At 45.1% G+C, this 25,023-nt stretch overlaps 1 long non-coding RNA gene across 1 annotated transcript in view; it reads left to right on the top strand.

The window, feature by feature from the left end:
* The first annotated feature begins 10,733 nt into the window (after window positions 1-10,733).
* The window catches only part of LOC104141798 (uncharacterized), a 14,552-nt gene continuing 262 nt past the window's right edge, over window positions 10,734-25,023 (top strand). The window contains exons 1-3 of the long non-coding RNA XR_693606.2: window positions 10,734-10,816; window positions 21,908-22,031; window positions 23,617-25,023. The exon at window positions 23,617-25,023 is cut by the window's right edge and continues 262 nt beyond it. This is a non-coding gene — a long non-coding RNA (uncharacterized lncRNA). The remainder of the gene's footprint in view (window positions 10,817-21,907; window positions 22,032-23,616) is intronic.

Genomic DNA, 25,023 nt, shown 5'->3' with positions numbered 1-25,023 from the left:
AAAATCATCTTCCCCTTGGTTTTTCTCTTTATCTCTGTCTCTTGCTTTCTCTCTCTCTGATCATTTGCTTTTGCCTCTTCCTCTAAGTTGAGCTAAGAGCTTTATTGTTTTTAGAGTAGCAGTCGTCTCTGACCTTTGAGGTGGGTTGTCTTTGAACATGCATGTAACCAGAATCCCCTGCTCCAAAGAGTGTTTCAGGAAATGGATCTTGACCAAGAGAAGTAATGATGAAAATATTTTCCCTTTGTTTGATGTTGAGTGAATGGGGTACCTGCAGAACCCTTCCTGTAACATGGGACAGGCCAGCCCTCTTCTCCAGGGCAAAGACTAAACCTGATCCAGTGGGAGTAAGAAAGTGATATTGCAGCCTTTTTACAGCTTGAAGCTCCCTGTGGAGAGAATTAGTGGGAGGAAATCAAATGATTACATATGAAAAGGTGTGGAGCATTTCTGGACCACCAGCAAGACCTGGGGGAATGTTACCATTAACTTGAACACTGGATCAAGCTCAGAAAAACCCAGATTTCTTAACATGCCAGATGTGGGCCCGGAAAGCCTGTCCTAGAAGCAGACATATTTGACCTGAGAGCACAGAAATCTTTGTGCTATGCTTACTGGAGGATACAAAACCAGCGGTGCTTTCTCAGAAATCCAAGTGTGCCTCAAGTCTGGCTATTTAGGCAGATAATCCCTGTTGCCCCTAGTGTCCAGCTGGGATTTTCACCACGTCCTAAGGGAGTTAAGTGCCCAGTTCCCATTGAAAAGCTTAAAGGGATAAATGGGCAGTATTTACATGGGACTTGAATGGAAGGAGTTGAAGACTTTGTATACATAAGACATGTATGTGCGAAATCTAGAGAAGAGGAGGGCTCAGGTAGAACCACGAAGTCACATGGGCATTCTAGCCTTGAGTGTGGTCAGAAAAAAAGCCATAAAGGAGCTGAATGGTAAGTAGGAGTGAGCATTCTCAAGTCAATGAGTAATGACACCTGAAGGCCAAGAATCAAGGGGAGAGTTGGATGGGGAGAATGGGTTCAGAACCTGGATCTACTGTTCCGCAAGGGCAGGGTTTTCGAAGGAGGATGTTCACAAACAAAGTGCCATGTGCCCTTCCTCCTTGTACTGTCTGAACACTGTGGGCTTTGCTTTTTTGCAGGATGCTGCCAGTAACTTCCACGAGATTGCACCCATGATTATTTTCACTGTAAGCAGGAATTTTAGGAGGTGCACTGGGAGCAGAAGTCAGGCACTGGGAGCAGAAAGGGGAAATTAAGTCACCTCTATATCCTTGGGGGCAGTGTGCCTCTCCAGAGGGGAGTGTGGAGCCTGCTTGGCAATTTTTTTTAAACATCTGAATCAGTTATGAAGTGTCACAGTATGAGTCCTGTTAGGGAGAGTCTAAAGTGGGCTGGAATTTTGGATGAAGATGTGTATTTTTTATCTTTTTCCTTCCTTCTCTCTTTCAACTTTCCTGAAAATCCAAACTGTTATTGTTAGGCAGCAGGAGACCAGACCTACTGCTCACATAAATTGCTCCAGTTCTATTGTTTGCTCTTGTTCCATCAAGTTTGCAGATGATGCTGATGTAACCAATGTGAGGATCTGGCCTTTAGCATGTGTTTGTCCCATCTGCTGTCCAGCATGTTAATTTTCATAGAAAACAAACTTGCATGGACTGTGATTTCGAGGAGGAACCCTTTACCCTTTTCAAGAGCCAACTGTGAAGCCTCAGGGGCCGGATTCTGAAAGGCAGTTGGTGCCAATACCAGGAGGACTTGGAAACTTGGATCTTGGCACTTTTTGGCTTGTGGTCCAAAATTGGCAAGGCTATGGGGAGAGGAATGTGTGTTAGACTTTTGCATTGACACAGAGCTGATGTTAGAGATTTTCCTGGAGCAACATCCTTGTATAGAAGGGGACAGATTTGTGAAAAAGGACTGAGCTGAAATGAGCCCTGGAAAAAAAATCCTTGGTGGAGTTAGAAATAGATAGGCAGGTAGCATGTTTTCTTTGCAGTTGTCGGCCAAAATAAAATACTGATTTCCTTTTTAAAAAAAAAAAAAAAAAGAAAGTAACCAAAAAAATTTCACCGGAGGGTTTCATTGCTTTCAAATGCAGCCCTTAATGGATGAAAAAGGCACATTTTTATAAGAATCATACAATTTGAGGCTGGCAGACCTGTTTAACAAATAATTGCTACTTTATTAAAATTCAGCTTATTTTTTTAAAACAAAATATTTGCAAAAATTTTTGTACTGAATCTTATCTGCACCCAGGAAACCTACTCTTTTCCCTAGGCTACTGTGAGCTGAAATTTTTGCAGATCTTCGATCTCTCTCTTTCCCTCTGGATTGTTTCCTACACTTAGTCCTGCTGACAAAGTCAAGTATAGTTTGAAACTGTTTCCTGCTGAGTTGTCATCTCTTGGGAGCAAGATCAAGTCACTTGCACGTTTTGAGGTGAATGTCTTCTCTGGACTCTTCCTTGCCTTCTGTATTATAAAAGCTACTATATTCACCCTGCAATGAACTGCCATGGACTGCTATGGCCCAGTGATCCATCTATTGGACAGGATTTTAACTTCCCTGTGACGGCAACAAATGCAACAGGTAGGGGAGAGGGTGTCCATTTCTTCAGCTGATCCTCTCTCCTGTTTCAATAGAAGCAGAAGCATGTCAGGCTATGGCTTAAGTGGTGGTTCTTCCCAACATTCAATGCTACAAATATTTACAAGTATTAATAGCCAGACTTCTAAAGATGCCTAGTAAGTGGAATTCTTGTGTTTAGAGTGTGATGCTGGAGATACTTGAGATTTTTTTTAAAGAAAATTGGGCCGGGAGATTTCAAAAAACGGGTACTTTGAAAGTGGTTGGGAATGAGGAATCTAAATTCTGTCCAAACCACTAGTTATTCTTGCTGATGTTAGAAACTTAAAATTCAGAAGGATCTATGATATTATAAAATATTTTAATGGCTTCTAAGTGAACTTCCTGGTTCTAGCACATATGGCATGCTTTTTGAATGGCTTGAACTGGAAAAATAGAGGCTTCTAGGCACTTCTGAATACTCATGAAAACTGCTGTTTTATCATATACACATCACTTCGTGAGTGGAGCCGTAAGGGTCTGGATTTAGGATACTGGGAAGAGATTGACCACTCGCTGTTTGGCAAAGTGTTCAGAGCTCTGTGTGATGAGTCAGTTCAACCGTAGTGGTAAAACTTCCACTTGTCTTCAGAGAAGTTTGAGTCATGCCCCTCGTCCAGGAGAGCGGGTTCAATCATACACATGACTCTGGCACAGAAGTACCCCTCTCAAACATGGGAGACCAGAAGGGAAGGGCACTTGTGCTGATATTTGGAGAAAGCAAGAGTGAATGGTGCAGAGCCAGCCTGGGGACAAGAGACTTAGAAGGGGCATGTGGGAGAATGGGACCATTGCAGGAGGAAGATCAAAAAAGACAAAAAAGCATCTGACAGACATTGGAATTGGAAGTCTGTGAAAACTCCATGGACACAGGGCAGCAGGGAGCTCACTCAGCAACTAATCCCCTTTCTCTGAGCTGGAGCTATTCAAGGATGGAGTTTGCCTCTTCTAGCCTACCAGTGGCTTTAGAAATTTTAAGGAAAACCTAAATTAAGCCTAGCCCCTGATGGGCATTCTGCGTTCCCAAATCCAATTAGCCAATCATGACTTTTTTACTTAACTGCATTGACTTTAATTGGATCAAAGTAACAACAGGAAAGATAGAAAATTACAGAAAGTTACTTAGCATGCAGGGAGGAGCCTTGCTTGCAAGCATCTGCAACGTTTCTTTCTTAAAATCAAGTCCTGGGCACCTCCAGCTACAACTGCTTCTAGCTGGCAAATCTCTGCTCCTGCCAAGGCATATTCCAGGAGTTAAAGTGGAGGCAAACATTTGTAATGCAAAATGCAGACTGTCACACCAGAGAGGAGCTTAACATTCACCTGTGATCATGTTAAATTCCACAACCTGTGCTAGAGGGCACAGGTTTAAGCTACAGGCCATCCGTGTGGAAAGTTATAGTAGGTGTAGTGGCCCAGCCTGCTGCCTCCCTATGTGCATAGGACTGGCCAGACTTTGTATCAACTGTTGTGGGATAGCTGTTATTCCCCTAAACCAAACTCAGCCCTGGGGAGGGAGGGGAGCAAAAACAACCATGTGATACTCTAGGCAGCAAAATTTGACTGTGTGATACCTTCTTTGCCCTTAGTGGTATGAAGGGACTTTTGAATAGATGAAAGGCCCATCAATGGCCTTCAGGTCTTTAAAGTTAAGTGCAGGCTTTTTGCTATGCAGAATTGAGGCCTTTGGGCAGCAACTTTCTTCTGGATTTCTCATTCAAGAATGTAGCAGCTGCACTGAAATGCAGTAACCCTGAAGTGCATATTCCTGGGCACGTTACTGGACATGGGATAACACCAGCAGATGAGCTTTAGAAGCAAAATCTTGATGAATCAAAATGATAGTGACAACCTTTTGTCATCAGCACAAAGCTTGACACTGACAGAAAAGATCTAGCAATGTCACTAATAACCTACAAACTTCTTTAAAACCAACGTGTCATCAATTTGCTCACTCGGGTATGGGAAAGAGTGGACATAGCTGGCATGTCCAAAAATTTCCTTTTTCCCAGTGCAATTTGAAATGAGCGTTTGGAGATCAAAACATACACAAAAGAATTTCAAGTTAGTGATTTTTCTTCTACGTTTTCTTGGTCAGGGTTGGTGATGAGCAGCATGTGATAAAAGCAGCACTTAGCAAAACTTAGGAAAAAAAAGGGTGAGGGAAAGGCAACTCTTTTACAGCTTTCTGTGCAGTATAAGGGACCTCTTTTGCCAAAGCAAATTTCATCATGCTACAGGCTACACTCCATACGCTCTGATACCAGTTCAAATCCAAGGGATGGCTTGCAGCCTCAATGCATGTTGATCTGGGTTTGCACAACAGGAACCAGATTTTTGCCCACTGGGACCTGTGAGTGAATGCAAGGTGTGACGTAGTCCTTATCTAGCTTGCACACAAGGGACCCTGCTGCAAATCAGGAATAACTTCTCTAAAGCCAGTGGAGCTGAACCACCATAAATGAGCAGAATGAGGCCCACGCATTATCCCCGGCTAACATGATATCTTTAACAGGCCCTAATGAATTCTGCTACAGCATGCAGCCATTAATCCCTGTGGAAAGAGCAGCTCACCATTACATGGCCTGTGAGTCAAGAGTTTGCTATTAAAGCACCAAGCTGCAGTCCTAATGCAGAAGCCTCTATGGCTCCAGGCCCAGAAGGGAACTAGCATCGTTCTGAACCAAGCCAAAATCCCAGCAAGGCTCTTTCAGGACTTATGAGTCCAGGTAAACAGAAGGGCTGGCAAGAAGGGAAGAAAGGCCACTGTAATGTGTGGCACACGGGGCCCTGGAATTGTTTATGATGCAAATATGTTTAAAAGCACTGCATTGCCTCCTCCGGGAAAAGGAGCTTAAAATTGAAGTCTAATGATAACAAATGATTGTTAATGAGTTGTCTAAACATAATAGATGGAAAGAATTAAAAGCCTAGAATAAACAGAGTTTCATTAAAACACAATAAAGAAACAACGCAAATTTCATATCTTAGAATAAACGGGCCCTTATGATCTCGCTGGGAGTGGAGGGCACTGAGTTGGGGCGGGAGGGTGTCTGGGCTGGAAAGGTAAGCGCTGGCCAGGCCTCTTCCATCTCCTCTCCAGGCGCTTTCCCTGGGAGCAGGACTGGAGCCTGCGGGCAGGGAAAGGGTGAGCTTTGCAGTTGTTGGTTGGGCCCCACTTCTCCACAGTGCTTACCCACAGGCAGGCCTGCCCTGCAGCACACGAGGCATTCACCTTTCCAGCAGTGCTCTTGATGCGCTTAAAAGCAGGCACTTGCTTAAGTGTCCTGCTTAAGTGCCTCTTAGTGCTGTCAGCAGTCTTGGATGGAGAGGGAGACAGATTTTGTTCAGAGGTGTTTATGGCCCGGCTAATGCTGGTGCTGGAAGCCTCCATAACAACTTTTTTGGGCAGTTTGCGTAGCCCTTTTAAAGGGAACAGCAGCACATCTCAGTTTCGGGGTCTATTCCTAAGTGAGCCTACAAAAGGCACTAAGAAAGGCAAGTTCAAACCAACTGTGCCACAATCCACGGATTTTTTTTTTTTAAACCCTTAAAAGGCTGATTTTTAAGAATCCACAGATGAATTAAGGTTGAAAACTACTGCCCTAGAAAAGTGTGCTACTGAGAATGTGGAATTCTGTGGAGTGTTTGCAAATGGTTCATCAGTGTTGGATGCCAAGAGCACACAGCATATTCCATCTCAGTGTGTGTCAGATGGCATATTGTGGAGAGATTTTAGACCAAGACTTTACTAAGGGTGTATAAAGAGATGATCGATAATTCCTTGGTGGGTTTGTTTCCTAGACTGTCTGCATTTGAAGTAGTGACGTTATTTGTGTGTAATAGGAAAGTTTGAAATTTCAAAGTCGTTTCCAGGGTTAGAACAGACCCTTTGTTTCAGTTTTCATTTTAAGTCGTTCTCCTGATGTTTGCAGAAGTATTCTACAAGCTCCTATTAGACTTTAGGTGTCTGATTTAGTTTTCATAATTTTTCATTAAAAAGAAATAAGGAGCAATAGAGGAAACAACTGTAAAGATGTGAGAAAAAGCCCCTGTCAATACTTCTTCAGGAAACGTTGCCTTTTTCTTCAAAAGGGCTCTTTTTTTCTTAAGGAAAAAAAATGCAAAAAATTTTGGTTTCTTTTCTTGGAGATCTTGTTTGCATTTTAGGAAGGACTGCATGTTCAGCAGTGTGTATTAGAGAGCAGGAGGTTTTGGTGTGATGACATGTCTGTGTTTCAGAGTGTATCCGTGTCTAAGTGTAATGTACTTGTCTGTATTGGTGCACTTTATGATGGATGAATTGCAGATCTCACAGGTTCTTTCTGTGTATTTGTAAAGCTGTACTGGGCTTGGCTCTACCAGGCCCCCATCCTGACAGAGGCCCAGAAACAATCCTACCTTTCAGCCAGGGCCGGCTCCTGTCCCCTTTGCTCATGTTAATTTATTCTTTACCCTGTGATTGGTTTGTCTGAAGCTTCTGGGAATACGCATGAGCTAAGCCATACAAATGCAGGACAAACAAGACTTGAAAAATTCAGGCAAGAATTAGAGCTATGCATTGTTTCCTCATGGAAAAAAATGACTTTTCAGTGACAGTCTCTCTTTTTCTTGGGGGGAAAAAGTTCAGTTTTTCAAAAATGCACAATTTGATGATTTCTCAGTTTCATCAAAAGTCTTCACAATTTCAGTATAGAGTGTTTTGCTTGTTTTTTTGTTTGTTTTTTTGAGAGAGAAACCTAGAAAAAATATCCTTCCTCCTCCTCTCCAAAGTGATGGAAACCAAAGTTACCATTGAAATTATTTTCTGTTCAGGAAAAAGAATACTGCTTAACATTTTTACTAATAACAATCGTCACTAATATTGTTGTAATCATTTTCGTTAGCAACAGTAATACAGATAACTGCTTGTGTACTCAGGCTTTATGTAATGCAGTCTGTCTTTTTGAGGGCATGTGGTTGTATATCTAGGGCATGTGAGAATTTGGGGTCCTGTTGTGGCTGTGACACTGACAGTGCTAGATACAGCTGTGCAAAGGTGCTGAAAGACAGTATGAAACTCTGGCTGTATTTGCACTGAACTGCGCATCTGTGTGTGGGCATGTTGTTCCTCCTTAGCAGAGAGGGTCGCAGGGAGAAGGTCTGGAGGTGGCAATTCTGCTCCATGGCAACTGTTGAAGTTTTTTGAGAACAGCAAAAGAAGAAATAAACCTTCCAAACATTTTTTGTATAGCCCAATGACATCAGAATTCAGACTGATGGTTCATATCTGAGCCCTGAATATTTCAGTAAGTATTCTCAATAAATATTTGATCCAAAGGGATCCAGGTCCCTAAAAAGCTCAATTTTGATTAAGTTTACTCCGGTTAAATGAAACAACATTAAAACATTTCAGCTGGCTCTAGTGAGGGAGATACAAATGGCAGCTTGAGGCCTGATTTGAGGAGTCTGAATTGCCTAGCATCGCGAACAAGCAAAATCCACCCTGCAGTTATTTACCCAAGAATGTATGAATCCACTCGGATGTCCATGTTTAACGAGCCTGTATCCACAGGCGTTTGCCTTGCTCTGAGTGGGGTGTGTGTGTCATGCCTCAAGTGTCTGCACTTGTGTGTGCTTAATCAGATCATGTGAATTTGTCTATCTGGGTGTATCAATGTTGTGTTGTGCTTAATGCAGTGGGGGTGCAAATAGAGTTGTTGGTTTAACGGGCGGTGTGCAGGTCTGTGAGAAGTGTCCCTGCTCGGTCTCCCTGGCTGTGGTCACAAATACAAGGAAAGTTATGAGGCTCGGTTAGGCAACGCTGGCCCTGTCAGTAAATCATTGTGTGGTTCAGGTTTTTTTTCCACATTGGACTCCATAGAGAATCAGACAGACTGTGCTGAGCTGGTCCCATCTGCACCCAACCTGGACAGCAGCTTTATCTTGCCTTGTAAAACTGCAGAGCTCTGTGACAAAAGAGTTAATCTCTGCCTTTGTTTCTCTTCCTCTCTCTCTTCTCTCTTGCAGCCTGACTGAAAGGCAAGAGGAGAGCAGATCCATCAGTGTCAGCTGCTTTCAGCACATCAGCACTTTTGGGGGGTTTATTGGGGACTAGCCCATCAGCAATGCTTCCAAACTGCACACAGGCTGCAGAAGGCCCCTCCTCCTGTGAAGCAGCCAGGCTGCCCGGGGAGCAACGCCAGGGCCTCGCACGCTCCTGACCAGCGGCCGGGTGATAAATGACTGTACAAGGCATCTCTGTGGCTAGCAAAGTCCAGAGGGTAGGCCACAGCCAAGCTCCTAGGGAAGCAGCAATGAAACCGTATTAATTTCTGGCCATGCGTCCATGTGTGTCTGTGTCCGTACTGTCTGAAATAATACCCTTGACACTTGCACATGCTTCTCTTCCAAACAGAGTAACACAGAAGGGGGGTAAAAGAGAAAGAAAACAATTTGATTGACAGGTTAATGAAGCAGTTCATAATAGTGATATATATTATAACCATAGAAACAGCTTGTGAATGCCCAGTTGCTTTACACATATAAACACACTTCCATGTATAGAATAGAGGAATAGGTCTGTATGTATATATATATTTGCCTATGTATGAAATGTATATGCATGTGTATATGTATACCTTAAAGATACAGGAATGCAACATCAATGACATGCAGCAAAACTAAAGAATAAATGGGAGGTGGAAAGATTAAACTCCGTTAGCCCAGCAGCAATGCATATCCTCTGCCTTTTATTTTACTCCTAGGGTTGTAAGTGGAGGGACTTAAGAATATACGTTCCATTCGTTTGTGCTCCTAAGGTCTTTTGGTACTCTTGAAAATGCCACATGTGGGGTTTTCTTCATAGGTTTTTTTGGTTGGTTGGTTTTCCCTTAATCTCGGGGTCTCAGGCGGAGTGGCTCAGCTCATTGCCACAAGGCTGGGAAGTCATGTTTGCTCCATTTGAAACTCAGTCAGAAAAACAAAGTGAGGAAACAGAGTGGAGGTGGAGTTTAGACCCAAATCTAATCCTTCGTCTTGACTAATTCCCCATTACATTGGTGTGTTACCCTTTGAAAAGCTAAATGTATCTGCTACTAGGTAGATATTTTGATGTCTTTGTTTGCCTCTGTATTGTATATATCTGTAGGAATCTCCTGATGTACTCTGGGCTGGGGCCGTGACTTACACAACAATCCTTTCTCTTTTGTGGTACTTCTTGGCAAATATAAACAGCGACATACTGAGCTCTTGTGGATGGGCAGCAACTCCAGGAGCTGAAAAAGCAAGTGCAGCATGATTAAGGACCTTTATTTCATGACTCTGCTTTTACTAGTAAGCCTCAATGTTACAATAAGATATTTTCCTTGAGTTCTTTTCCTAGCTTGTCTTAGAGAAAAAGATTAAGAGATTTCTCATACACACAAGAGTGTTAGTTACCCCTTTCCAATAAAAGACATGATATTTTTGCTTTTGGTTTGTACTTCTTTCCTTAGAGCCTCTGCTTCTGGAGTGAAGTGGTTTCCTGAGGATCTTCCTAGCTTTAGATAAATTTCTAAGCATCATGATTATGGAAGAAAAAAGCCAAAGATCCAACTGTACTGGAAAGGATCAGAACCAGAAAGTTCATAGAAAAACTCAACCTACACAACGGAAAGCTGACTGTACAATATTGAAGCTTGGCTCAGACTCAAAAGCTTGGGAAAATCCTCTACAATAATTTCCCCTCAGCATATACCATTAAGTTCCTTGCCTCAGGATCTCTGGAAACAGTTGTGCCAGTTGTTTTCTTCTTTGATGTCGTCTCCAAGATAAAAACGCTTAAGAGGTGGGATGTGTTAAGAGATTGCTGATGTGACAAGTATGGCACCGTAAAAGGAGCATTGATACACGTGTATCTTAGACAACCTGCAACTAATCATACCTGTGAGTCTCTAGCCATAGGTGCTTGTGATTTTTGGTACAGCACCAAGGAGTTCGTTCATTACAAGGCAGCTAGTGTTGTCTCTCTCTCTCGGTCTAGCTCTTGACCAGAGCTCTTGATGAGTTTGTGGTCTGAGGTGCTTACAGGTGAAACAGTCAAGCTGAGCATTTCTGTGTTCATCTTCCAGCTGCAGAACTGAGGTGACTTGTCCCTGCTCACATGCAAAGCTGAAGGCAGAGCCGGGGACGGGATGCAGATCTCCAGCATGGTAAGCCCGTTTTTTCTCTTTCCATCTAGACTGATCAATTATACTAAAGCAACACTCACTGAATGCCGCCCCTTTTCACTTTGGTGAAAACGCCCTATCTCCTGCCATTTCTGTGCTGTTGTTCCCCCTTATCTTTGGCAAAGTCATCTGAGTTTGTAGCTCTGTTGCAAGCAAGTTATTTGGCTTTGAGACATACACTGGGTTGCCTTGCTCCCTCATGAGATAAGGCATTTATTGGAATGAGTCTTTGGTGGCCGTTTTTGCATCCAGATACTCAACTGTCTGTGAAGACCATTCAAGAAAAAAGACCATTCTTTTTAAAATGTGAAATGTCATTTTTGCCTATTTCTAGCAGTATTAGTCATATTTATTTCTAGTAGTATAATTGAGTGCACTCAAAAACACCCACCTGGTTTGCAGCCCACTGAAACTATTGGGCAAAACTCCCATGAGCTTCCTACATTTCTAGGACTGGATCTTCAAAAAACACAGCTCTCCCTAGAGAGTAACACTTAAAGATAAGTCTGAGAAGCAAACCATAAGCCATATACCAGGAAAGGATTGATGCAAAATCTTTGACAGTTGTTCAGCCCCCCACAACACTACATACTACTGTTATTTCAGTATTAGAGAGTGATCATGGAGGTTCCAGTGGCCAGACCCTTTTAATGGGGGACAGAGATGTGTGGGAGTGAGAACCTCTGAGTTGTGGTTGGGAAGGCATGCTGGGCAAATCAAGAATGGTTCTGAAAGGGGCCACACTTCATAGTCAGGAATCTTCTAGTGAGGAACCTTTTCCCATCAGAAATTTGGATGTGTTATAATCGGCCAAACTGTTGCTTTGCTTCCCCCGCCGCTGTGGTTTGTGGCTTGCAGCTTGCTGGGCCCCTTCCTTCCAGGACCCCAGTTATGCGCTGCACCACCTGGTTTGCTTGCGAGTCTGGGGAGGGTACATGCAGAATTTTCCCCCATGTTTTATTTCTGTCCCTGTGAGACTTAATTTTTTGAAAATGCCCTTTGCACAGATACAAATAGCTGCATATCTTGTTTTCTTTAGGAGGATTGTAGCTCTGTAGCCGGAGATTCTCTGTTTTCAAGCAATGTTTGGACCACTGGCGAAGAATAGCGTCCAATCCAGCATCCCCCTGTTGTTCTCAAAGTTCCCCTCTTCCTCTGTCCCCTAGGTGTAGGATGTGCCGTTGTTTTCTGCAAGCATTTTAACCCCTCTGCACATGATGGAGGAGAATAAGCTGACTTAAGCCCTTATGGGAGGAGACTGGGGTGGATAGAAATCAGATTTGTAGGCTAGAGAATCAGTGTTCTTGCATCAGGGATTTGCCCTTAATTCTCCACCAGGGAGGACTGTCGGGGTCTGAGCAGACTGATGCTATTCATGCAATTCTCTTCTCTGCCCCAGAGATCAGAGAAGGGAGGGTAGGTGTTGGAAGGCAGTAGGTGGTTTTTTTTTTTTTTTTTGGTACATGGAAGCAGTGGGCTGAGGGAGCAAGGTCTCTCTGCCTTTGGTGGTAAGGAAGCGAGGGCTGCACAGAGCAGCTCAGCTGCCTTCTACCATCCAGGTCAGCCAGCCAGATCCAGAATGCCTTCCCAATCAGCACAGCAAGCTCAGCTTTGCTGCAGTCAGCACTGCTGAGAGCAGAAGCTGGGGTTGGGTGAATCCAAATATCCGGATTGCATGGATATTGGCTGGAAATGTTCCACCATATCCGGGTGGCTGCCTTTGCATGATATTCATGCTCGTCAGAAAATTAATTATTTCATTCACCAGGCTCCCAGAGCAGGAGGATTACCTCTCAATACCTGGAGCTCCTCCTGGGGGTGGTGTGTGCGTCTGTGAGCGCACATGTCTGTCTGCATGCCTGTTTACTGAGGGAGTGTATGTGTTGTGGCCATAGAGATGTACAGAAGGCAAAAGATTGTGTATGGCTGTAGGCACAGGAAAGGAGTTGCACGGGTGATGCAGAAATAAGGAAGATCCTTTGCTCTGTGTGTGTGTTCATGTGTGAGAGAGAATGCTCTTGGGGATACTGAGTGGTTTTGGATACCAGAGAGAGGAATATTTCCCTCCAGGAGAGGTGAGCTGTGTGCAAGCAGTGGAGGGTCCATGGTACCAGATACATGACAGTATATTCCTTATCCTTGCCTTTATGTGTGTGCAGAGCATACAGCACTCATGCAAAAAAAATGCGCTGGGCACACGATCCTGCAGGCATGATGGCAGTAGTTCACTCGGGGAAACGAATCCCCAGGTATACGAGATGAGGTGTGTTTGTCATTTGATTAAGGATGTGTGTACATTTCCATGTGCCAGGTGTATACACATGAATCTGAAGAGAGCTGGGCTGGATGCAGTTTGAGAGATCCCATTGTTACAATCTCAGCTCTTCTCCCCAGGGATCTCCAGCCAGCTCTGCTCCCGTTGCATCTGCTCCATCTCTCTTAGGTGCTGCGCAGCTTGATAGGCATCTCCTTTATCCTTCCTTTAACTGCTCAGGTTCCAGTCTAAACTGCCTTTGACAGGGCCAGTTCTTTGCTGGTTTCTCGGCCTAGGCCCTGCTCCCATGATTTTTAGACCTGTCTTCAAAATAGTTGACACATTTGACAACGCAAGCCCAGATTTGCCAATGGTTTCCTGTGTGCTTGTGCTGAGAACGAGAAAAATTTTCCTGTGCATTTGCTGTGTGCTGGAAAGGTGCATGTGTGGTGGAGTGGAGGATCTGATGTCTGCTGGTATTACATCAGTACTTGTGATTTTGGACTTAATTAATTTTGACTATGGTCTTCGTAAACATGGCTCCAATTCTTTTCTTCCTGCTTTTACAGCTGATCAACGGCATGTACATCAGTGGGATAACTTACACCAGCAAGTAAGCAGAATCAGGTCTTGTGATGTTTCAAAACAAAACCTTCCCGCCCCTACCTAAAAGCTTTCTCCAGATCCTTTAAGTCACAAGAGGCCTTATCCTGCATGAGGCAATATGGTCTGTGTATGTGCTGGGATCAGGGAGTTTTCCAACCACAGCAGTGAGGAATGATTTATCCTGAAATGTAAAGCTACTTAATTGTAGCTTGAATCTGAGAGCTCCCTGATTGGCTCTGTTAGGCAGCACAGCGCTGAGTTTCAGGCTCGGGGTATTCTTGGAAATTTGTATTATTAATTGAAACCTTATTAATAGCAAACACAGGATGACATTTTACACGGTTTAGTTATGTTCTGGGAGTCATTGATACAACGCAGCCTGAGCCACAAGGCAAGGAAGCTCCTGCTGTAACTGATAACAGGGAAGCAATAACCAGCTCAGTTCCCACTAACAGGACCTGGGGCGACAGGGACAGCCCTTGCAAATGTCTGATCATCTCCTCTCTGGTTGCTGCTCATCCAGGGGTTAAGGGAAGTCTCAGAGGAAAGGAGTCACTGAGATAATAAATCAAAATGCCGGTTTATTACCAATGGGCTGATGGGCTGAGAACTTTGGCTCCTCCAAATGTCTGGCATCCCCCTTAAAAATAAGAAGTCCCTGAGGCGAGAGAACTGCAAAAAACATACTGGGAAGGCAGTAGCCCCATGTCTAGAGAAGAATATATGATGTTACTCTAGACATGTTGCTCTAGATACCAGAACTCTGGGAGCACTGGCAATGGCTGGGTTCTCTAGAGGAAGGCTTGAAGTCTCATTCTACCACTTTTGAGGTGTGGGTCAAGTCTGGGTCTGGCTTATACGGCAGTGTGGGAAGTATGTGTGTGTGACAAACAATTGACTGCTACTGTTAATACCCTGCAAAAGTCCTTCTTTTCCTCTGCCCAGCTCTGTAGGTGGACAGTCTCATGAAGCTGAAAATCAAAGCAAGATTCCCTCCCACTGAAAAAAAACCAGATGTGTTAAGTTCTTAACATTTTCAAACAAAGTGGCATGTCCAGTTGTTGTACAGAAGAGGCTGCTGTGGTCCCACCTAGTCAATGCAGGCACCATCATCTTCAAGCAGATATTTGTAGGCCATGGATGAAGACCAAAAACCTTTCCTATTGCAGTTAGGGCTGGCTATAAGGATGGGCAAAGCAGGCATACTGTTAGGAGAGACACCCTGTAAGCCACAGCCATGGAGCTGTAGCCTATTTTATCTAGATCTGAGGAGAAATACAAGTTTGTGCAACAACCGTAAATATCCCCATCAACACTCCTGGTCCTCTTTCTCCCATGCTGCTATGTGCATACCCTGCCCTTTCTCTCAGGACTGCCTGGATCCTCCCCAGGAGATGTGCTGGCCTCCCCTTGAACTCTGTAGCCACTGGTGGAGTTGGCTGGTGCTGCTCAGGATCCTTGGAGAGGCCTGCACCCTTCACAAGCTCGGCTTTGGCCCTCAGAGAGCAAGTGAAAGCTCAGACTTCCCCTGCCGAGGCCTGGCCGTAGGTTGGGGAATCCACTTTCCAAGGTGGACACAGCAATATGTCCCCCTCTTCACAGGAGAGGGCTCAGCTGTGGGTGCCAACTGAACTGTCCCTTGTCTGTGACAGCCAGGAGAGGCTTACAGGGGCTCAGCATCTGTGCAGGCTGATGGGAGCTTTCCCTGAGAACCTCTACAGGTCTGCCAAATCCATGGGTCTGTGGGATACACAGTCTGTCACCCATATGCAGTGCTGCAGTCCCCCTCTGCAATCATCAGCTGCATTGCTGGCTGGCGCTGGGTACAAATGAAGTCCTCTCTGCAGGTGTTGTGAGATGTGCTGGGAAATGTGGACAGCAGAGCTCCTCTGCACTCCCTTGTGCAGCAGCAGTGTTTCCACAAAGGCATTGCAGGCACTCGGAGGAAATTACAGGCCAAACTCTTAAAACTATTCCACCCTGGTTTAGCAAGAGCCCCACAGCTGTGGATTATCTGATGCCAGCAAAACAAACCAGATGGACGAAATGGATGGAGAGAGGCCAAGCTGGGATGGAAAGCGCAGAGCGCCCTCCTGTCTTAATGGGCTTCTGGAAGATGATGTACTGCAAGCTGAAAAGAGCCTTCAGCTGCAAAGCTCCCCCTGTTGAGGTGGTGGGAAATGAGATCTTTTTTTCTTTTTTTATTTTCCTCCCTGGGCTTCAGCTGTGGCTGCCAGGATCTCCTCTAATGCAACAGGAAGAGGAGTTGAGGCCTGGATACCTACTGGAAGATGGGATGTTTCCAGGGTACATTATAAAGAAGAATCCAGACTTGCAGCTGTAAAGAGCAGTGGGCTTGGGAGAAAAAAATCCAGCAGTTGTACTGAGAGGGATCATAAACCATATACATGCAAGAGAATGTAACTGCAGTTGCTGGTTCCTGTTGGCAGCAGGTTGCTGGAAGATGGAGCCCACCTAGTCTGCAAAGGACAGTGATGGGTCAGTGCTGCTGGCCAAAATGTGCTGCTTTTGCAAAGGGTCAGGCCTGATTGTTCCTTCAGCTGCTGCATCACTATAATTTGCTATCCGGCTGATGGCAAATTGCCTTAAATTCAGATTGGACCCCCACTGTGCTAGGTGCTGTATATACAAGTCTAATGAGATACATGTCCAACAAAGAACTTTCTCCCATGATGAGCAGGACATCATTTTACAGATGGATTATCACAAAAGGCTGGGGGAGAGAGCCACAAGTGATTCAAACCACTTGTTGTCCAGGGCTCCCAGAATTCAGCTTCCTCCAGAGTCCAGGTAAGGCAACCTACACTTGTGTCTACGTCTCCCTATTGGCACTTCAGGCACGCATACTCTGTGGCCCTGAACAGCAAGTGATCTAAATGGCTCACTGATATGAGTTTGGAGACTACAGAAGGTGCCCCAGGATTTTGTATGAAGATAAAACTCACCTGCAATGACACATGGTGTCTGTATCAGTGCTGAGAACTTAACTTGGCTCTGTCCTCGTCTCATGCCTTAACCCCAAGACTGGCTTTCCTCCCAGCAGACCAGCTGCGATGTTTCAAAAGGTAGGGACAATGAGTCCAGCTCTACAGAACTGCCTACAGGATGCACCAAGGTACCTTGAGCTGGGGTATTCCATCTTTGCTAAGTGATGAGTCTCTCAGCACCCTGAAGGATGCGTTGCTGGAGGCCATCTCCAAAAAAACAAAAACAAACAAACAAACAAAACCAAAAACACACTTGAATCTCAGTCCAGTGCCCTTTCAAGCCAGGCCAAGCTGCTTGCAAGTCTGTTTTGGAAGTAATTACTGGACATCCACTACCCTCAATGTGCTGGAAAATCACCCCTGCTGGGAACAGGTACTGTCCAGACCCATTGCACTGTGTTTATGGGGTTCAGTGTGGAGGGAAGGATCCAGCATGTGCTTGCCAGGGTTTTTATGGCTGTGGGGAAGCATGCCCTTTTTAGGTGTGATGGCCACCTCTGCCATTTGTCCTTTTCTTTCTATCTTTTCATCCCGAAGCAGCCCGGACTGGTTATAGCCCATACATTAGTAGCCAACCTGCAAAGAGAGAGAGCCAGAAAAAGTTAATGTGGAGTTCTGGTCTACTCCCAGGATGCATTTGGGCTGCAGCCCATAATGATATGTATAATTGCAGAGGCCTGCCAAAAAAAGCAGGCTGGATTTAATTGAGTCAACACACTGCTATTAATAATAAAATGGCAGAGACTTTGCTATTAATCACTTGTGCTGGCTTTATCACAGGCAGTCTCGGCTATCTGGCTACCAAACAAGACCTTTAAAAAAAATGGTGCAGTGGAAAACTTACTAGTGGGAATACACCTGCTAACAAAATAAACCTTGTAAACAAAATGCTCCTTGCAGAGGAATATACTTTCTGAAGGGGCAGCCTCTTTGGGCGGCAAATGGGGGTATGTCAAATGTCCGTGTCCTGCAGCAAAGTCCTCCTGTGACAAGAACAGATCAGCTGGAGGATGCGCTAGGCAAATGGTGCATCTTTGGAAAAGGTTATGCTTGATAAAGGACTTTGAGGTGGGAATTCAGAGAGAAATGAATCCTCCAAAGAAAGAAACATAACTGCTGCAGGAATATAAAACAGCCCAGAGAGGAATGTATCTGTTACTAGGGAATGGAAAACACTGAATCTGTTAAGGTACCGAACAGAAAGAGAAATGCGAAATAAATAACCCACTTGATACTTAAATTGCAGTCTTCCTTATGGAGGGCTGGATGTGGAGCTCTGCACCCCAAAGAGTGTGCTGCCAGCATGGCATGTGTAATTATTGAAGGAGGAGGTGCTGATCTGCATCCGTGGCCACTGAGGTCCAGCAGTGCCCTCCTTCCAGTGACCTGGGTTGGCTGTGCAATGTGGGGTGGAAGGGCTGGAACGAGGCTCCAGCCTTTCCCAAGCATGCACCATATTTGCTCACGTTAGCTGCTCTGGGTACCTTGTGGCCCTCATAATGGACTGCACCCCACTGCCTCAGACCAAGCGCCAGACTGACACTGTCTTATGGCTGTGCAATAAGAGCATGCTGCAGTTTTAAAAGACTCTCCTGGCTGAGGGTGTTGTCGTAGCAAACATGGTAATGGCATTCTTCACTTTTGCTGCTGAGTTGATCTGCTTGCTATGACTATGTCTGGGAATGAACTGTCTTGCAAAAGGGTCTGAAATAGGCTTGAAAACAGTGTTTCTGACCTGGGAACATGATGTCTCTGTAAGCAGAGCCAAAGAATATAGAGCAGGTAGGAAAACAAACAAAACAGATACATTATGTGGCTTTGAGCGTAAGATATTGTTAAGCTTAAAAAAATGGAGATGGGGGAAGACTCTTCTAGCAAACACTTGAAAGGGGGAATTCCCTTCTTTTCACATCTGAGAATCCCAAAGGAATGGATCTTTTCTTCTCTTGCAAGTTTCCCTCTTGCACAAAGGGATATGTTTTCTGTGCACCAATGCAAAAACAGAACAAAACCGATGTGCATCTTTCGCCAAATAATCAAACAGAATAAATCATTTAATGGGATAAAAGGCTCCTTTTTCTCTGCTATGAATTAAACAAGATCCTTAAATGAGTGCACGGATTAGCCCTCAGAAAAGAAAGAGAAAAAGAAAAGGAAAAAAAGAAAACAATAAAAATATCCCAGAAAAAAAAAATTATCCACTTCCTGATGTTTTCCTTTTCTCCCCATAAAGTGAGTGTCTTATCCTCTGAGAAATTCACTTCATTGTTAGAAATAGCCGAAATTGGCTTGCAACTAGTAAAGATGCCAAGAATTTGCACCTTGCTCTGTGACCTAAAGCAAAAATGACATGAACATTGACAAATTTGACAAGGAAATTTGTGCAAAAAACAACTTCTATTTGGCTAGCCAAGCAGCAAATATGTCGGATGATATGCTTTATTAAGCAATCCATTTTTCAGCAATAGCTGCACCATCTGCAAAGGTTAGTGTGCATCAGGCTTTCCACAGAATTTCATCTGCGTCTGCAGCTAGGTGCAACACACGACCACATTTTTCATGTACATACAATTTTGGATGCAAATAGAATACTTGATGAAAGAGGTGACCTTCCGGACTGACTTCCCCCATGCAGTAAAGTCACAGGCACAGAAGCAGCTGAGAGAAACGTATCTGTACCTAGGGGGAGGGGGGAGCAGGAGAGAGGAAGGAGGGGGAAAGGGAGAAATAAAAAGAGGGGAAAACTTCAAGAAAAAGTGTTTCCCAAAGAAATGGCTTGGCAAGTTGCATAGTAGAGACTCCACACTTGTACCAGCAAAAGGGAGCTGAAGCTATTCTGTTGTGCAGCTGCTGTTCTCTTCTGGATGGTGTCCATCTCTCCATCTTCTAGTTGTTCTCTTGTTCTCTTGTGTTATTCCTGCTGCTATAAGGCATAAGCATCGTTAGCATTTCCTCCATTTTAATGGGTCCGTCTTTCACAATTTGCATTCCAGACATGTCATCTCTCAGGGACAGGCCATTTTCCCTCATGCTGCTGTGGCCCCTGCCTAACGCTGCTGCATCTCCTTCCAAACATCCTTGGCTGTATAGGGAAGGATGTGGTTTCGAAACCAGAGGAGGTGCTGTTTTCACGCCTTAGTTGGACATATCCATTTTCTGCCCTTGTTCTTTGTTTCTTTTCTGAGGCGTTATGGTTCTGCCTCTATGTTTCCCAAATCCTTTTCTACTAGATGGACACAGTCCTTTTGCGTCCTGCCTGCCCTACATTAGGTGGAATCAACTCTGCTCTAGTCCCCAGTCATCTTCCCCAAGTGTATGCTGTACACACAGCTCCCTACGCCTCATTGATGGTTGCTGGTTATAAATTCATGTCCTCAATCCCTACTCGGCTTAGCTGAAGTTGGATGCCATCCCAGTGCCTTGCAACTGTCCCTGGTCCAGTGGAAAGTTTAATCTGCCAGTTCATGGTGTGTTGTCCTATGGGGAGAGTTCAGTTCAGTGCAGCTCCACACTGCACACCGAGAAGCTCATTAGCAGGACATGGTAGCGTCTGATGACACTGTGGTCCAAGAAGGCCTCATTAAGCACGAAATGTTTTCTGCAGCTCTCTGAGATTTCCTAGTAACTTAAGGAATTCAGACATAGTTACCACAAGGGTACAGATGAAATGGCGGGAAGGAGGCAAAGATGCACTCTCCAAGGACTATGTCCCATCTGTGTCTTTTGGAGGAGCAATTCTGGACAAAGCTGACAATTCCTTTTAAGTAGCCTTGGATCCTCGCTACAAAGATGCAGATGGGATCAGCTAGGTCTGGCAGACACACTCTCCCCTGGTTGGCTGCTAAGTGGTGTTAAGTGATGAATGTTAAACTTAACAAGGGGGCTTACAGATTTACGTAAGGGTTTTACTGCCTGCCAGGTATAAATGATGGAGCAGCTTTGATCTTTAGGGGGATCAGTGCTGGAAGTGATTTAAATTAAAGTTAATAAAACTGCTTAAAACTGTACTCTGCAATCCCACAGGCTGAAGAAGCCCTAGTGGTCACTTGACTGCTCTAAGTAAAAATTGTTCACGTTTATGAGGGAGATCAAATCCCACTGGCGTTAACTGTGTTTCCAGCTGAATAATAAATGGCATCTTCCAAGAGTCCTATGAGTCCTTCCCTACAGTCTGGTTGAGCCATCAGGTTTTTTATCTCCAGATGCCAAAAATGGCGAGGCTCTTGGTATTTCCATGAGTTTTTCCTCATTCCTTATCCATTTCATATTCTCTACCCAGGTCTGATCCCATTGCTATTTTGTGTAATAGTTTATGCTAATGTTGGTGCTTTTTTATTTTGCCATCAAGTGGGTCTTCTGGTGTGTTTTGTCTCAGGACTTTGCTGGATAGCAGTGAAAAGTAAGTGCCATAAACATTAAAATTTCATTTTGCTACCGATGACCTTTTGAAAGGGAACATCACTAAAGCATGTTTACAGTGAATGGTCCTCTTATGTGTTCACTCATCCCAGTATCCTAAGAAATTCCCATACCAAGGTGAAAATTCTCATTTTTAATGGAGGGCCTAGGTTCTATCTCCTAGGAATCTCAGCTGCCTCCTCGAGTATTCTCACAGATATTTCCATTGAGTATTTCCAAATGTCCTAACATGAAACAACGTCAGCTGTAGTGTACATACTACCTCCTGGGCAGGCTTCTGGGCACAGGTGTAAACAGCAGCTGTGCAACCTGCACTGATTCCGGTGAAGAAGTGGCTCTTTTGTGACTGTCACAGAGAAGTTGCTGGGTTTTACTGACATCCCTGTATCAGCCCAGTCCATTAGGCTTACAAGGGAGATCAAATTCCACCAGTTAATAGTGTTTGCAACTATGAAACAAATAGCATCCTCCAGGATTCCCATGAGTCCTTCCTTCATACCATCAGGGTATGAGGGTTCATACCATCAGCCTGAGTCACGAGGCTCCTTCCTCTGCAGACACACAAAAATGGCAGAGATCCTGCTGTTGCCACAGGGTTTTCTTATTCTCCAGCTATTTCCTAGAAACCCTTAAACTGGTACCAGAACGCCTGCTATCTGCTTCATAACAAAACAAGTAGTGTTTCAGTCGGCCTCTCTAGAAATCACTGATTGGCAGCCACTGAAATTGAATTAGCAGTAACTTGCCACTGGTAAAAAGAAATACTTTTTTTGTTCTTTATTTCAGCCTAGTGCGCTGTTAGCCCATGAAACTCCTCAGCACAACAATTTGATGAGGCCATGATCTTGGAGAGATACCAAAAGAGATGGGCTATTTCAGATGGATCACAAGGAAAGCCTGAATTATAAAGGTACAAACAAGTCTGGGATGGGATTTGCTGTGCGGAAGGAGCCAGTTGAAAACTGCCAGTGATTGGAAGGAAGTTGCATGAAAATCTAGTTACTTGTACCTTGTTATATAATTACCTCTTGCAGAGTTTGTTTTTTTCCTAAATTGCAGTCGCTGTTGGAGACAGGTTATGGGCTTAGACAGACCACTGGCTGGACAGCCTGGTATTTCCTGCATTCTTATTTCCTTGGATCCTCTAATATCACTGCCTCCTATCTTTGTCCTGCTATTGTGTCTTGCCACAAGGATATTACTATGTCTGGGGTTGTAGGATTTCTACAGACAGCTCCTAGTGATATTTTTCAGAGACCCCCCCCCGCCCCAGGTAAACTCCTCATACTCCCATAACGTTTTCTAAATCTCCCCTGGACTGAGGGTCATCTCTCACTTTACGTGGTATAAATTGACAATGACACAATGAAATCAGTCATGATGAAATGGCTCCATTTGGATTAATATGAGAGGAGAATCTGCATCTGTGTTTTTGTTGTGGTGTCCCACAAACTCTCCTTATACCACAGTGGTGCTTTAGCAAAGATCTCCAACAGTATTTTGAAGTCTCCTATCCCATCCCATAAACATGCCATTAGATTCCTATGTGTTTCCAGGGAGGTTCTTCATGCTAGGTCTTGTAGAAGCCTGTCTGTTCCCTGCGGCTGGATTTTTGTGGGGCCACAATTGTTGTCTTAGAGAAGGAGGGAAGTGACTCACATAACAGAAGAACCACTGTGGCTGGAGTTCATTCCTCACCCACCCATACGGGTGTGTGAAAAGTCACTCTGAGGAGAATAAGGAGATTCATGGTCATCTGGTTGTGGTTCCTAATTTCTGCCTTTCACTGCCCTATTTCCTCTGACTGAGGACTAGTCTCCAGTAGCCTCCCTACTCTCTTGAAAAAGATGCCTTATGTCCCTGGAAGTCCAGGAGAATCAGGCACGTCATACCCTGAGACTCCTTTGAATCCCAGCCTCTGCTCTCAGCTCATTTTTTGCTTCCTGGTATCTTTCCCATAGTTTAGCATGAAGTCAGTGGACTGAAGTATTCAGACAGGATAAATCAATTGATGTCTGCTGATTTACGCCATTGGAAGATTAGGCCCAGGTCAAGTACAGCGCGCAGCACTCTCCAACAAGGGAGTCTCTTTGAAAGAAACCACAGGCAGGTATTTCAGACCAGTTAGCTGGGCGTTCAATTATGGCTTTTGCTACAGTGTAAAACCAGTTTTTCCAAAGGATACCGGTAGCAGCCTCTTAAAAAAGGAGTTGTGGCCCCTCCCCGGTGACCTTTCCTTGTCAAATGCTACATGCTGTGATGTTCCTACACAATAGAGAACACTCTGGTCTCTGTGTACTTGGCAAAGGAAGAAATGGCTTTTTTAATCTCATTGCATGAATTATTGGCAAAACGTTTGAAGTGGCTCCAAGATTTCTCTCTGACTGACTTGCATTTTCTCAGGAGATTTGTGTAGTTCGGGAGTTTGGAACGTGTAACTGAGTAACTCAGAGAAAGCATTTGCTACCTTTTGAAAGGCTGCTGTGTCCTTGCAGAAAACGACTTCATCTGCTGCATCAATATCGCTTTGCAGAGGACAAGGCTGTTGGGTGCGACCTGCCGAGTCACGTCGAAGAATACCTACCCCTTCTGCTGCCCTGGCTGGCCCTTTGGTGTAGGTATTGCCTAGCGGCAGTGCCTCCTGCTGATGCTGCTGGGACACTACCCTTAGCCAAGCTGTGGACATGGGAGCAGTGCTCTGCTGTGCCAGGCCCTGGACAAACACAAAGTGAGAGCCTGTCCTGGCCTGAGTGGTCTCACTGTCTGCAGAGACGGGCGCGAAAACGCAGACACAAGCCTGGGGCCATGTATAAGGAAGAGCCAGAGCTGGGGATTAGGCCCTGTATTCCTGCTGCTCCAGCCCTGTTGCTGCAAGGAAGGGTGAGGACCACATTGTGTTGGTAGCCTGGCTTTCCTCACTGCTCCCCTCCGGTGCTGGGCTCGCTGGCATGGCTCCGCCACAGGGCAGGTGCTCCCGGGTACCTCAGAGCACAACAGATCCGTCCACGTTACTGGAGCACTTCTCTGGACTCTTGCTGACCACGGTGAGAGCCAGGGCGTGACCTGCCGGGGATGGCCACCTCCCCTCTTTCAGTGCAAGGCTTCTTTTTGCAAGATCAAAGTGGAGGGAGTGTGCCAGAACCTGCCAAACTGCTGCTGGGGAGACTGACGGGGAGTGACAGAGCCTGAAACTGTCTGGCAGATTGTTTGTTTAATGGGGGAAAATGTTTTCCTGACACTGCAGAGCACTTTGAATAGCAAACGATGTCAATAACACACGTTCACCTGTTCCTACCATGGATTTCTTCTCCCTCCTACGCCGTCCCTTTAGTGTGAGACTCCATTAGTGCCCAGACTGCCGCCAGCCAAACGCTGCGAGCACGTGGCTGATTTGCCAATCAGGGCCGCCAATGTGAGAGTGACCATGCCGCGGGGGCAGTGATCCCTGCAACGCTGCCGGGGCGGCAGCTACTGGGAGTGGGAGATGGGCTCACAATGGCTTCATTCTTCCCCAGCGCTCCCCACCCGGCCCCTCGCCCTGCCCCGGCTGCCTGCCCTGCCCCAAAGTCCTCCCTTCAACTTCGATTCCCTGGGCCTGCAAAGTGGAAAATGAATTGGATCCGAGCCATGTGCTACCCTGCTGTCACCTGGTGTCATTTTTATTTTTCAGGCTGAAATGGCCCCAGAATATTGGCAGCTCTGAAATCATAAGGATATCTAATCGGATGATTTATGCTGGGAGGGATTTGACTGGGAGCCAGAAATCGGTAGTCACATCCTCCTCCTCCCTAGCCTGGAAAGAAGCTCCTACTTTTGGTGGGGGCTGTGGGGTTTTGTTTATTTTGCACCTGATGTGGTCCTCTCCTAGCCCCCTTTCTGACTGTCGCAAAGCCATGAGCTCA

This window comes from Struthio camelus, chromosome 7 (genome assembly GCF_040807025.1).
Source record: "Struthio camelus isolate bStrCam1 chromosome 7, bStrCam1.hap1, whole genome shotgun sequence".
Classification (NCBI taxonomy): Eukaryota; Metazoa; Chordata; class Aves; order Struthioniformes; family Struthionidae; genus Struthio; species Struthio camelus.
The sequence above is the reverse complement of the archived record's forward strand: the minus strand, read 5'-3'. Positions and strand labels throughout refer to the sequence as shown.